This window comes from Bubalus bubalis, chromosome 9 (genome assembly GCF_019923935.1).
Source record: "Bubalus bubalis isolate 160015118507 breed Murrah chromosome 9, NDDB_SH_1, whole genome shotgun sequence".
In the NCBI taxonomy this organism is placed as follows: domain Eukaryota; kingdom Metazoa; phylum Chordata; class Mammalia; order Artiodactyla; family Bovidae; genus Bubalus; species Bubalus bubalis.
Window position 1 is genome coordinate 17,604,887 of NC_059165.1, and position 12,875 is coordinate 17,617,761.

Consider the following 12,875-nt stretch of genomic DNA (forward strand, 5'->3'; position numbering starts at 1 on the left):
TTAAATTTATTACAGCATTGAACATATTTTTATTTGTTGTTTTTCAGTCACTAAGTTGTGTCTGACTCTTTGCTACCCCGTGAACTGCAACATGCAAGGCTTTCTTGTTCTCCACCATCTCCCTGAGTTTGCTCGAACTCATGTCCACTGAGTCAGTGATGCCATCCAACAATCTCATCCTCTGTCGCCCACTTCTCCTTTTGCCCTCAATCTTTCCCAGCATCATCACACTTTTATACTTTACCAAATTTTATTAAGAATACTATAGAATAATTTACTATTTGGCCTTCTCACAGGGAGAAGTGTGTTGTTGGTACATTTTCTAACAAATTTGACCAATGTAGATCCTGCTGGCTCAGTGGTAAAGAATCTGTGTGCCAATAGAGGAGATGCAAGTTCGATTCCTGGGTCAGAAAGATACCCCAGAGAAGGAAATGGCAACCCACTCAAGTATTCCTACCTGCGAAATCCCACAGACAAAGGAGCCTGGCGGACTGTAGTCCATGGGGTTACAAAAGAATTGGACATGACTTAGCACCTAAACAACAACAACACAGATGATAGCTACTTTAGGTGAAAAGGTTAACAAAAAAATACCACCACTCTCTTTGTAGTAGTTTCAGTCTTTTTTAGACTTGGTTTCTTTTTTTTTTGCCATGCTACATGGCTTGTAAGATCTTAGTTCTCCAACCAGGAATTGAACTTTGGCCATGGCAGTGAAAATGCCAAGTCTTGACCACTGGAATGCCAGGGAATTGTCTTTTTATTTCTTAATATATAGATGTGTAAGTGTCATTTAAGTGTAAGTATTGGAAACAGTGTTAGACTTTATTTTTTGGGGCTCCAAAATCACTGCAGATGGTGATTGCAGCCATGAAATTAAAAGACGCTTACTCCTTGGAAGGAAAGTTATGACCAACCTAGATAGCATATTCAAAAGGAGAGTCATTACTTTGCCAACAAAGGTCCATCTAATCAAGTCTATGGTTTTTCCAGTGGTCATGTATGGATGTGAAAGTTGGACTGTGAAGAAAGCTGAGCTCCTAAGAATTGATGCTTTTGAACTGTGGTGTTGGAGAAGACTCTTGAGAGTCCCTTGGACTGCAAGGAGATCCAACCAGTCCATTCTGAAGGAGATCAGCTCTGGGATTTCTTTGGAAGGAATGATGCTAAAGCTGAAACTTCAATATTTTGGCCACTTCATGTGAAGAGTTGACTCATTGGAAAAGACTCTGATGCTGGGAGGGATTGGAGGCAGGAGGAGAAGGAGATGACAGAGGATGAGATAGCTAGATGGCATCACCGACTTGATACACATGAGTTTGGGTAAACTCCGGGAGTTGGTGATGGACAGGGAGGCCTGGTGTGCTGTGGTTCATGGGGTCGCAAAGAGTCGGACACAACTGAGTGACTGAACTGAACTGATTGCAGTGAGCAGTGGAGGTATAATTTATATCTTGTGAAGAGTGTTTGCATGATATAACAAGATTCTTTTGAATTTTGGTAATCAGTTAGGTTTTGCATTATTTTAAAAAAGGCAAAAATACATCAGTAATACCTGATGGAAAGTTATAATGGATAATGCCATACCATTAGAGTTAACCTGATGTCAGTCTAAGTTGTAAAGGTAGTTTGACTCTTTGCATGTCTGACAGTTTGTGACCCCATGGACTGTAGCCCGCCAGGCTCCTCTGTCTATGGGATTCTCTAGGCAAGACTATTGAAATGGGTTGCTATGTCCTCCTCCAGGGTATCTTCCCAATACAGGTATCAAACCCAGGTCTCCTGCATTGCAGGCAGATTCTTTACCAGCTGAGCCACCAGGGAAGCCCCATGGGATGCTATCATCCTCCAATGTAATGCTATATGTATAAAGGTACTATATAGGATGAAGATTGAATCATATCCCATTAGAATTTTTTGGCACCAGGTTGGTTTAGCTAAATAGCACTTTTGCTATAAAGTTTAAAAGTGAACAGGAAGAAATTATTTCTGATTTGCATTCTTTCTTCAGAATGTTTTCATCTTTAGTGACTTTTCAAAGGAAAAAGTCATAGTTTCCCTTAGTGGATGTGCTGTTTTGCTAGGGCTGCTGTAACAAAGCACCACAAATGAGGGTAGCTTAAGTAACGGTAACTTACTGTCTCTCAGTTCTGTAAGCTAGAAGACCAAGACTGAGATGTTGGCAGGGCTGGTTCTTCTGAGCGCCGTGAGGGAGAAAATCTATTCCATGCCTCTTCTGTAGCTTGTGATGGTGTGCTGGCGGTCTTTGGTGTTCTCTGACTTGTAGATGCATAACCCTGAATCTTGCCTTCATCTTCATGTGATATCCTCCCTGTGTGTATTATTGTGTCAATGTTCAAATTTCCTCTATTTATAAGGACATCAGTCATATTGGATTAGTGTTCACCCTAATGACCTCATTTTAACTTGATTATCTGCAAAAACCCTATTTCTAAATAAGGTTGCATTTACAGGTACTGAGAGTTAGGATCTCAACATCTTGTAGAGGGCACAGTGCAACTCATAATAGTAAGCAATTTCTTCTGAGATAATAGATTTGAAAACTCTTTTGTAGTGGTTATATACATAAATTTTCAGTTTATTAAGTCATTGGTATAATTATATGCACATATATCCATAAATGAGTCATGTCTGCATATTTGTTTTAGAATAGGACTGATTTTGCTCTAGCATTGTTTTTTTATTCACTAGTATCGTAGAAAACTGTAGGAAGAACAAAGTGAAAGTGAAGTCGCTCAGTTGTGTCCAATTCTTTGCGACCCCGTGGACTGTAGCCCACCAGGCTCCTCCGTCCATGGGATTCTCCAGGCAAGAATCCTGGAGTGGGTTGCCATTTCCTTCTCCAGGGGATCTTCCCGACCCAGGTATCGAACCCAGGTCTTCTGCATTGCAGGCAGACCCTTTAACCTCTGAGCCACCAGGGAAGCCCAAACTGGGGAACTATTCAAGAAGGGTTTCAATAAATAATGTGATTGGATGTCACAGTGTGAGGGGCAGATAATGAGCTTTTGGTTATGCATGTATAATATTATTATAGCTGTTGGTGACCACGCTAAAGCCTTTGACTGGGTGGATCACAACAAACTGTGGTAAATTCTTAAAGAGGTGGGAATACCAGATCACTTTACTTATCACCTGAGAAACCTATATGCAGGTCAAGAAACAACAGTTAGAACCGGACATGGAACAATGGACTGGTTCAAAATTGAGAAAGGAGTATATCAAGGCTGTATATTGTCATCCTGCTTATTTAACTTATATGCAGAGTACATCATGAGAAATGCCAGGTTGGTTGAAGCACAAGCTGGAATCAAGATTGCTGGGAGAAATAGCAACAACCTTAGATAGACAAATAATACCACTCTAATGACAGAAAGCAAAGAGGAACTAAAGAGCCTCTTGATGAGGATGAATGCGAAGAGTGACAAAGCTGGCTTAAAACTCAACATACAAAAAATGAAGATCATGGCATCCAGTCCCATCACTTCATGGCAAATAGTTGGGGAAAAATTGGGAGCAATGACACATTTTATTTTCTTGGGCTCCAGGTCACTGTGGATGGTGACTGCAGCCATGAAATTAAAAGATGCTTGCTCCTTGGAAGAAAAGCTGTGACAAACATAGACAGCATATTAAAAAGCAGAGATGTCCTTTTGTTGACAAAGGTCCATCTAGTCAAAGCTGTAGTTTTTCCAGTAGTCATGTACAGGTGTGAGAGCTGGACCATAAAGGAAACTGAGCACCAAAGAATTGATGCTTTTGAAATGTGGTGTTGGAGAAGACTCTTGAGAGTCCCTTGGACTGCAAGGAAATCAAACCAGTCAATCCTAAAGGAAAACAGTCCTGAATATTCATTGGAAGGACTGTTGCTGAAGCTGAAGCCCCAGTACTTGGACCACTTGATGTGAAGAGGTAGCCAAGTAATTGAAAAAGACCCTGATGCTGGGAAAGATTGAGGGCAGGAGGAGAAGGGGGCAACAGGATGATATGGTTGGATGGCATCACTGACTCGATGGACATGAGTTTGAGCAAGCTCCGGGAATTGGTGATGGACAGGGAAGCCTGGCATGCTGCAGTCTATGGGGTTGCAAAGAGTTAGACATGACTTAGCAACTGAACAACAACAAATAATGAGGTTAGGATTTAGATAGGCATTCAGGGTAAGAGGAAATTACAGGAGCAGAAAGGGAATGGGTTTATGTTCTAATGTAGGCGTGAGTATTTTATGTCTAGTGGGCTGTGGTCGTGAAGGGAGCCTTTGGATTCAATTATGTTGTCAAGCAATCCTGGCACTGGCCATTTAGGGTTAATGCCAGTTGTAGCTTTTATGTTTCAAGAAATTGCCCTGAAATTTATTTTTAATTCTAATGTGTGGGAAATTTTGAATATATCAGTAACAAGAAGAAAAGTATAACCTGTAATCCCAGTACCCTGAGCTAGTCATTATATTTTGGTATCTTGATATAATTTCTTTGAAATTCCTACTCTGCTGTTTGGTTGAGGTGCACTGGGATGACCCAGAGGGAGGGTATGGGGAGGGAGGAGGGAGGAAGGTTCAGGATGGGGAACACAGATATACCTGTGGTGGATTCATTTCGATATTTGGCAAAACTAATACAATATTGTAAAGTTTAAAAATAAAATAAAATTTAAAAAAATAAATAAAAAAAATCTTAAAAAAAAAAAAAAAGAATCTGTAGTAGTCTCTAAATGTATATCTAAATTTAAGATCCACTGGGTAACAAACCTAATGGTCACCCATGAACTAGGTCACCATAGTTTTCATAAACCATTAAAGTCAAGTCATCTTTGTCTCATAATTTAGTCCCATGCCTCTCTCGTCTTGTCTTCCCTCTGATGTTTCACACTGCTGCCAAGATCTTTTTAATGGTCATGTCATGTTCTTGGCTTATCTCCTTTAGTTGGGACAGAGCTGTAGCCTTTTAGTATCATAAGGCATCTGTATGATCTTCCGTATGTCTTTTTTTCCCCTCATTTGCTACTTTTCCAAAAGCTTCTCCAAATTCTCAATATATCATGTACTCTTTTGCATATTGATAATTTTTCACCCTTTCTCTTGCTTAGAATGCCCTTTCTCTGTTTATCTTTCTGTTCAGCAGCTACTTATTTGTTAGTACTCATCTTACATGACATCTCCTCTCTAAAGCCTTTGTTCTAAGCCAGTTTTCCTCCCTTTTAGTAGTATCTGTAGCACTTTCTATTGAACTTGTTATAAACTGATTTCAGTGTATTATAATGGCTATTTTCCATCTTTATCTTTCTTACTAGACTGAGTTATTTAAGGGCAGTGATCATTTACACTAATATCCATGGAAGTTAACATGGTACCTAGTAGGTGTTTGAGCAAAACATTTGTTGAATTAATAAATCATTTTATCTTTTCATCTCATACTGTCCTACCAAGAATGATGGGTGTTCAGTTCAGTTCAGTTCAGTTCAGTCGCTCAGTTGTGTCCGACTCTTTGCGACCCCATGAATCGCAGCATGCCAGGCCTCCCTGTCCATCACCAACTCCCGGGGTTCACTCAGACTCACGTCCATCGACTCAGTGATGCCATCCAGCCATCTCATCCTCTGTCGTCCCCTTCTCCTCCTGCCCCCAATCCCTCCCAGCATCAGAGTCTTTTCCAATGAGTCAACTCTTTGCATGAGGTGGCCAAAGTGCTGGAGTTTCAGCTTTAGCATCATTCCTTCCAAAGAAATCCCAGGGCTGATCTCTTTCAGAATGGACTGGTTGGATCTCCTTGCAGTCCAAGGGATGGGTGTAGTTAGCATTAATGATGATTTTGTGGGTGACAAGTGGACAAGTAAGATGACTAGTTCAGTTCAATTTACCAAACATTTATTAAGCATTTAAAAATTGGAAGGTGCTCTGCTAGGCATTGTGGAAATGGGAACCACAATGAAAAGGAAGTTTAGGAGTTTGCAGCCCAATTCTCAATTTTGATGAGTTGGGTGAGAGATGATGGTAAGGAAAATAATGAAGAGTTGATAAGGAGAATGACCTTTTAAAACAGAATTGTGACTGGAAACAGTTAGTCTAGTGCCTTAGAATTAACAGTTTATTTGTTTACAGGTGGCAGTAGACCCCCATCACAGGTGGTAGCAGATTTTCTCAACATTCCTATTGGAATTTTCTTATCTCCATTTGCAGGAGGAGCCCCAGAGCCTCATCCCTGTGGTAGCTAACTTGTTCTGGTATGGTGCTGTGCTCTTCTACTTTGTGCTTTCTGTTCTAGCAGAGGACCTGGGTTGGAATTTAGCTGTTTACTATTGCAGGAACTATGTAGAAGTGGAAGTGGGGAACGTTTCAATAATACTGATATTATGATTTCTTTGAGATTGTGTACTATGCCTTGTTATTTTTATACTTGATACAGAACCCCCAAATAGACTCAGAGGCTTCCCTGGTGGCTCAGAATCTGCTTGCAATGCAGGAGACCCAGGTTTGATCCCTGGGTCAGGAAGACACCCTGGAGAAGGAAATGGCAACCCACTCTAGTACTCTTGCCTGGAGAATTCCACGGACAGACGATCCTGGCGGGCTACAGTCCATGGGGTTGCACAGGGTTGGACATGAGTGAGCGACTAACACTGCTCATCATAGGTACTTAGCATCATGCTTTTGTTTAAATTGTATCCAGTTGTTAGCTGCTGCTTACTCATTTTTTTCTTTTTTTTATTAAATTTAAAAAATTTTAATTTTTTGGCTACTTTGGCCATACCACGTGGCTTGTGGGATCTTAATTCCCTGACCAGGGAGCAAACCCACAACCCCTGCATTGGAAGCACAAAGTCTTCACCATTGGACCTCCAGGGAAGTTCTGCTTCTTACTGACTTTTAACAAATATTAATCTCTTACTTCCTTAAATAACAAAGAAGCCCATACATTAATTTTACTTTTACTATAAAGTATATTTTCAGCAACATTTAGCTAGCTTCCTCAACTCTTATGAAGGAGATTCATCTGGCAATTGATTAAATTCCGTATCAGGAATATTTAATTACAAAACCTCTGTTCTGCATTAACATGAATGAACACTGAAGCTAGTAACGAAAGTACTTTTTCTTCATGAAAAGAAGAAGTATTTTTCAGGATTCTGGGAAATGTTGAAATAATTTTGGTTGTAGTCATACTGTTTTTAATGCTATTGAGAATATTGCTAACATTAACAAAAATATTCTGTAATTTCCTCAGTTATTGCTACTGGTGATGAGGGATGTAAAGTTGGCATGCTTTCATGTTTTGAGCATTTTCATTATATACTTCGGGTTTTACATGTCAGATGCAATTTTTGTTTTAGTTAAGATGGCTGAGAACATTTTTACTTAGGGATAGAGGTCAGGCTGTGGTTATTTGTATTTTTAGGTCAGTGATATATAGAATACAATTAATGTATCAGAGTAAATGCATATGCAATTTTGTTTTTAAGTATTATACACCATTTATATATTTTTGTGACTTCATTTTTAGTTCATTAAAATACAGTGGTTGGGACCAAGGCATAGGTTTCATTTCTATATTGATAATTTTATTTTGTTACTTTCTGTGACTATTGGTAACACTTATCTTGCAGATACAAGCTCTTATTCACCAGGGAGCTTTGGCAAGAGAATGGCTGTATCAGGAAGTCTATCTTCACTGTGGAAAATCAGCTTGAAGCTCGTCTTTGTTGATGGTGAGTCAGTGTCATCTTCATACAGGAAAGATCATACTAGCATTATTTTATATTTTCAGTGTTATCAAACAACTATTTGGTTTAAACTTTTTTTGTGAGACATTATTAGTATTTTGGGGGCAACAGAGGCTGAGATGGTTGAATGACATAACCGACTCAAGGGACTTGAAAGTGAAAGTCGCTCAGTCATGTGGGACTCTGCAACTCCATGGACTATACAATCCATGGAATTCTCCAGGCCAGAATGCTGGAGTGGGGAGCTGTTCCCTACTCCAGGGGATCGTCCCAATCCAAGGATTGAACCCAGGTCTCCCGCATCAGCAGGCAGATTCTTTTCCAGGTAAGCCACCAGTGAAGCCCCAATGGATTTGAGTTTGAGCAAACTCCTGGAGATGGTGAAGGACAGGGAAGCCTAGCATGCTGCAGTCCATGAAATTGCAGAGTTGGACATGACTGAGTGACTAAACAACAACATTAGAATGTTAAACCATAGTGCTTCATTACTTGTGTCTAAAGGATTGCATAAAATTGGAATGGAAGTAATAATTTGCTATTTATGAATATACCTAATAAAAGTAGTTTGATTAGCTTCTTTCTCTCACCTCTGTTCTTGTTTCTATATAACACATGGTAACACGACTGAAGTGACTTAGCAGCAGCAGCAGCAGCTGACTTATAATTCATGACTTTTATTTGAATAAATATGGGTAGAATAGAATCACCTGTATTACATGCCTATTTTAAAATATATTACTGATTTTAGGAAATTTCAGAATAAATGCAGTATAATTTTAAAGATTCTTTTCCATTTTCAAATATATAGATTATGATTTTTCAACGGGTACCTGATGTTAATGCTTGCCGCACGTTTTCTATCTCAGAAACACAGTGAATGACTCCATATGTAAGTTTAATATTATCACAAGAATTAGTAGTGTATAGCAATCTGTAGTTCAGGTTGATATCATTTAATGCATATTTAATAATCATAACTTCATTTTACTATAGTAATTACATTTTTGACTTGACCCAAATTTACCTAATCTTGAGTATAAGCAAGAGAGTTCCAGAAAAACATCTATTTCTGCTTTATTGACTATGCCAAAGCCTTTGACTGTGTGGATCACAATAAACTGTGGAAAATTCTTCAAGAGATGGGAATACCAGACCACCTGACCTGCCTCTTGAGAAACCTATATGCAGGTCAGGAAGCAACAGTTAGAACTGGACATGGAACAACAGATTGGTTCCAAATAGGGAAAGGAGTACATCAAGGCTGTATATTGTCACCCTGCTTATTTAACTTCTATGCAGAGTACATCATGAGAAACGCTGGGCTGGAGGAAGCACAAGCTGGAATCAAGATTGCCGGGAGAATAACCTCAGAATATCAATAACCTCAGATATGGAGATGACACCACCCTTATGGCAGAAAGTGAAGAGGAACTCAAAAGCTTCTTGACGAAAGTGAAGAGGAGAGTGAAAAAGTTGGCTTAAAGCTCAACATTCAGAAGATGAAGATCATGGCATCTGGTCCCATCACTTCATGGGAAATAGATGGGGAAACAGTGGAAACTGTGTCAGACTTTATTTTGGGGGCCTCCAAAATCACTGCAGATGGTGACTGCAGCCATGAAATTAAAAGACGCTTACTCCTTGGAAGGAAAGTTATGACCAACCTAGATAGCATATTGAAAAGCAGAGACATTACTTTGCCAACAAAGGTCTGTCTAGTCAAGGCTATGGTTTTTCCTGTGGTCATGTATGGATGTGAGAGTTGGACTGTGAAGAAAGCTGAGCGCCGAAGAATTGATGCTTTTGAACTGTGGTGTTGGAGAAGACTCTTGAAAGTCCCTTGGACTTCAAAGAGATCCAACCAGTCCATTCTGAAGGAGATCAGCCCTGGGATTTCTTTGGAAGGAATGATGCTAAAGCTGAAACTCCAGTACTTTGGCCACCTCATGCGAAGAGTTGACTCATTTGGAAAAGACTCTGATGCTGGGAGGGATTGGGGGCAGGAGGAACAGGGGACGACAAAGGATGAGATGGCTGGATGGCATCACCGACTCAATGGACGTGAGTCAGAGTGAACTCCAGGGGTTGGTGATGGGCAGGGAGGCCTGGCGTGCTGTGATTCATGGGGTCGCAAAGAGTCAGACACCGCTGAGTGACTGAACTGAACTGAACTGAGTATATGTATAAGTAACTTGATACAGTTACCATGTTGCTTTGGCCCTCTATTCTAGTTATTTTCATTTGAGTCAGCTCTATTGTCAGACTGTCAAAATAAATTTTCTTTTACAATCTTGCTTTATTAGTATTCTACTTTTTTGTTGCTTTATTGTTATTATCTTTTTGTTGTTGTTGTTGTTTTTTCAGGTTATAAACAAATTCCAAGATCAGAGACTGTTAGGATTGATGCTCACCGAAGTCAAAGAAAGACCTCACTCTAGGGAGAAGATCCTTATACTACAGGTACATGTCATTATGTGATTATAACCAGCCTCATCATCTGTACTAAATCTTTTAGTAAGAGGCAATGAAATTCAAAAAAGGAATGACATGACACTGTATTTGGAGAAAAGATTTGACTGTAGTTTTCCTTTTCCTGAAAGAGGCTCCCAATAGTCCTATAGCGATTGGACTCATCCTTCCTATGCTCTGGAAATAACTAAGTATAACTTGATGCATTTTTCAAAATCTTTTTCCCTTAAAACATTGTTTTTAGATGATTTTCTCATATTATTATTTTCACATTAAGCCTACATCAAATATTTTTAGTTGGACTAGACTTTGGAAATTTCTTTAATAGTGTATGCAAATAAACCAAATTTTTTTAGTGTATAAGTGAGTTTATCATAACTAGAATAATTTCTATCTGTAATAATAAGCAACTATTTTTGAATAATTAATGTTTTCTCAGCCCTGTGCTAAGTGCTTTCTGTACTCATTGTATCTTCATAATAGTGTTGTGGGACAGGAATAATTATCCCAGGCTTATAGATAAGGCAACTAAGACTCAAAGAGGTTAATAATTTGTATAAAGTGAAGTGAAGTCACTCAGTTGTGTCTGACTCTTTGCGACCCCATGGACTGTAGCCTGTTGGGCTCCTCCATCCATGGGATTTTCCAGGCAAGAGTACTGGAGTGGGTTGCCATTTCCTTCTCCAGGGTATAAGATTGTGGCTAATCCAGGATTCCAACCCTGGACTCTCTGACCTCAGAGTTCCTGTTTATAAATGCTGCATTAAGCTACATGAAGCTTTTACGTATGCAATTCAGGACTAGGGTACTTTATTTTTGAAACATAGTCTGGCTAGCTCATAGTGATTTTGTACTACTGATTGAGGTACACCAAAATGTGTCTATGTTAAACACTTGCTATCGTAACTTTACATGGACATAACGTTTGAAAGTCAATATATTATCTGTATTGTATGTGTATGCATATACGTATATCACATGTATGACTTCTCTAAGTAGAATCTTGATATGCTTCCTTGGTAAACTTGGTATATTTTTAGTGTTTGCCACACTCTTCAGAATTGCTGTTCAATTCACAAGTCTGCTAGAGGCTGAGACCTTTGTTTTGGGAGATTATTTACATATGAATATAAAATAAGTAGGCCAAAATAGTGGTATTAGTTCTCTATCAGTTACATAATAAAATGTAAAATGTTAATTTGACCATTATGAAGGAAGCCAAATGCATAAATTGTTTAGACATAATGGAAACCTATGGCCCTGTGATTTTTATGCTTAAAGTTCTTCAAAAGTTTCTATTGTTTATAAGACATATATTGTGTTAGTGTACAAATAGAACTTTTGTTATTGATCTGTTACATACTACTTCAGGCTTACTTCAGGCTTACTTCTGGCAGCCTTCTTCCTCATCACCCAACTTCATATATATTCTTTACATGTCAACTTCAGTTAAACTGAGTAGCTGGTGGTCACCCTATGGTAATTAGCTGTTGACACTTCTTTATTAATATTCTCCTTCTTACCATTTTGATCTTTTCTCCTTGCTTCCTGGTGAATAGTGACTTTTCATATAAGATTCAACTTTGTTATCTGTCTCAAGCTTTTTGTGACTACTGACCTCTGTCATTGTACCTTACATTCTTTGAGTCTTTCCAGTACATAGATCTATTCTAGAACCTTTATTTTATTTGTTTACCTGTATGAATCTTTCTAACTAGATTATGGATCTCTCAAGGGTGAGTACAAAGGCTGTGTGTCTGATTAATTTTTACATCCCCCGTTTTTAGCACAGTATCTGACACATAATGGATGCTTAATAAGCATTTGTTGAATGAATGGTTAATCTCTTTAGGAAAGGGAAGATGATTCTCACAGTTGGTGTGATAATGGTGATAAATTGAATTCCAAAGTAGAGTGCTGCTATACTTTTCAGGGACTATCCAGAATGAAAAACAGTATCTTTTCTGAGGTCTCACCGTAATTGTCCATGCTTCTTGGAGTCAGTATAGTGTATGCATGGAATTTTGTTATGTTGAGCATTTATTATTGGAAATTAATCCACAAAATTTAAATAGTTGAATTTTTCATAAGTATTAGATTTCAATAATGAATAGAATAGGTCTTGACTTAAGGACTTATTACTTATAAGGAGAGCCACGGTTGGTCTGGTGTTATAATCAGTCTAAATTTGGATAAAGACTTTTTTGCTTGAAAATTATGAAAAATACAACAAAGAATGAGCCTATTTGTTATCACATTTATAGTTTTATTTGCTTTACAACTGTGTAGTTCTTCTGTCATGCCATCTTCATAACATGCTAATAATAGCTAATATTATCAGAGTGACAAATTCTTACATAATTTAGTATTTTTACATTTTGAAAAACACCAATTTATCATATTACCCCTTTAGTGATATGCCAAGCTGTAAGTTGGTTTATATTTTTTATATTTGTAATTTAATAAGATTATACTAATAACTATAGATATATCTATTATATACTTCAATATGACTGTATATTATAATAATTAATATTATATAATTCAATATGACTATATATATACTTCAATATGACTGTATCAGTTCAGTTCAGTCGCTCAGTTGTGTCTGATATTTAGCAATAAATTTATATTATTTAATAACATATGTTAGAGGGCAAAAGTTC

At 38.2% G+C, this 12,875-nt stretch overlaps 1 non-coding gene across 2 annotated transcripts in view; it reads left to right on the forward strand.

The window, feature by feature from the left end:
• Positions 1–5,788: 5,788 nt before the first annotated feature.
• LOC102404636 overlaps positions 5,789–12,875 on the forward strand; it is a 130,806-nt gene continuing 123,719 nt past the window's right edge. The window contains exons 1-3 of one of the 2 annotated variants that reach the window (XR_006553152.2): positions 5,789–6,243; positions 7,624–7,725; positions 10,105–10,200. This is a non-coding gene — a transcript (uncharacterized LOC102404636). Of the gene's footprint in view, positions 6,244–6,613; positions 6,653–7,623; positions 7,726–10,104; positions 10,201–12,875 lie in introns of those variants that run through there. The other variant, XR_006553153.2, reaches the window with a different exon arrangement.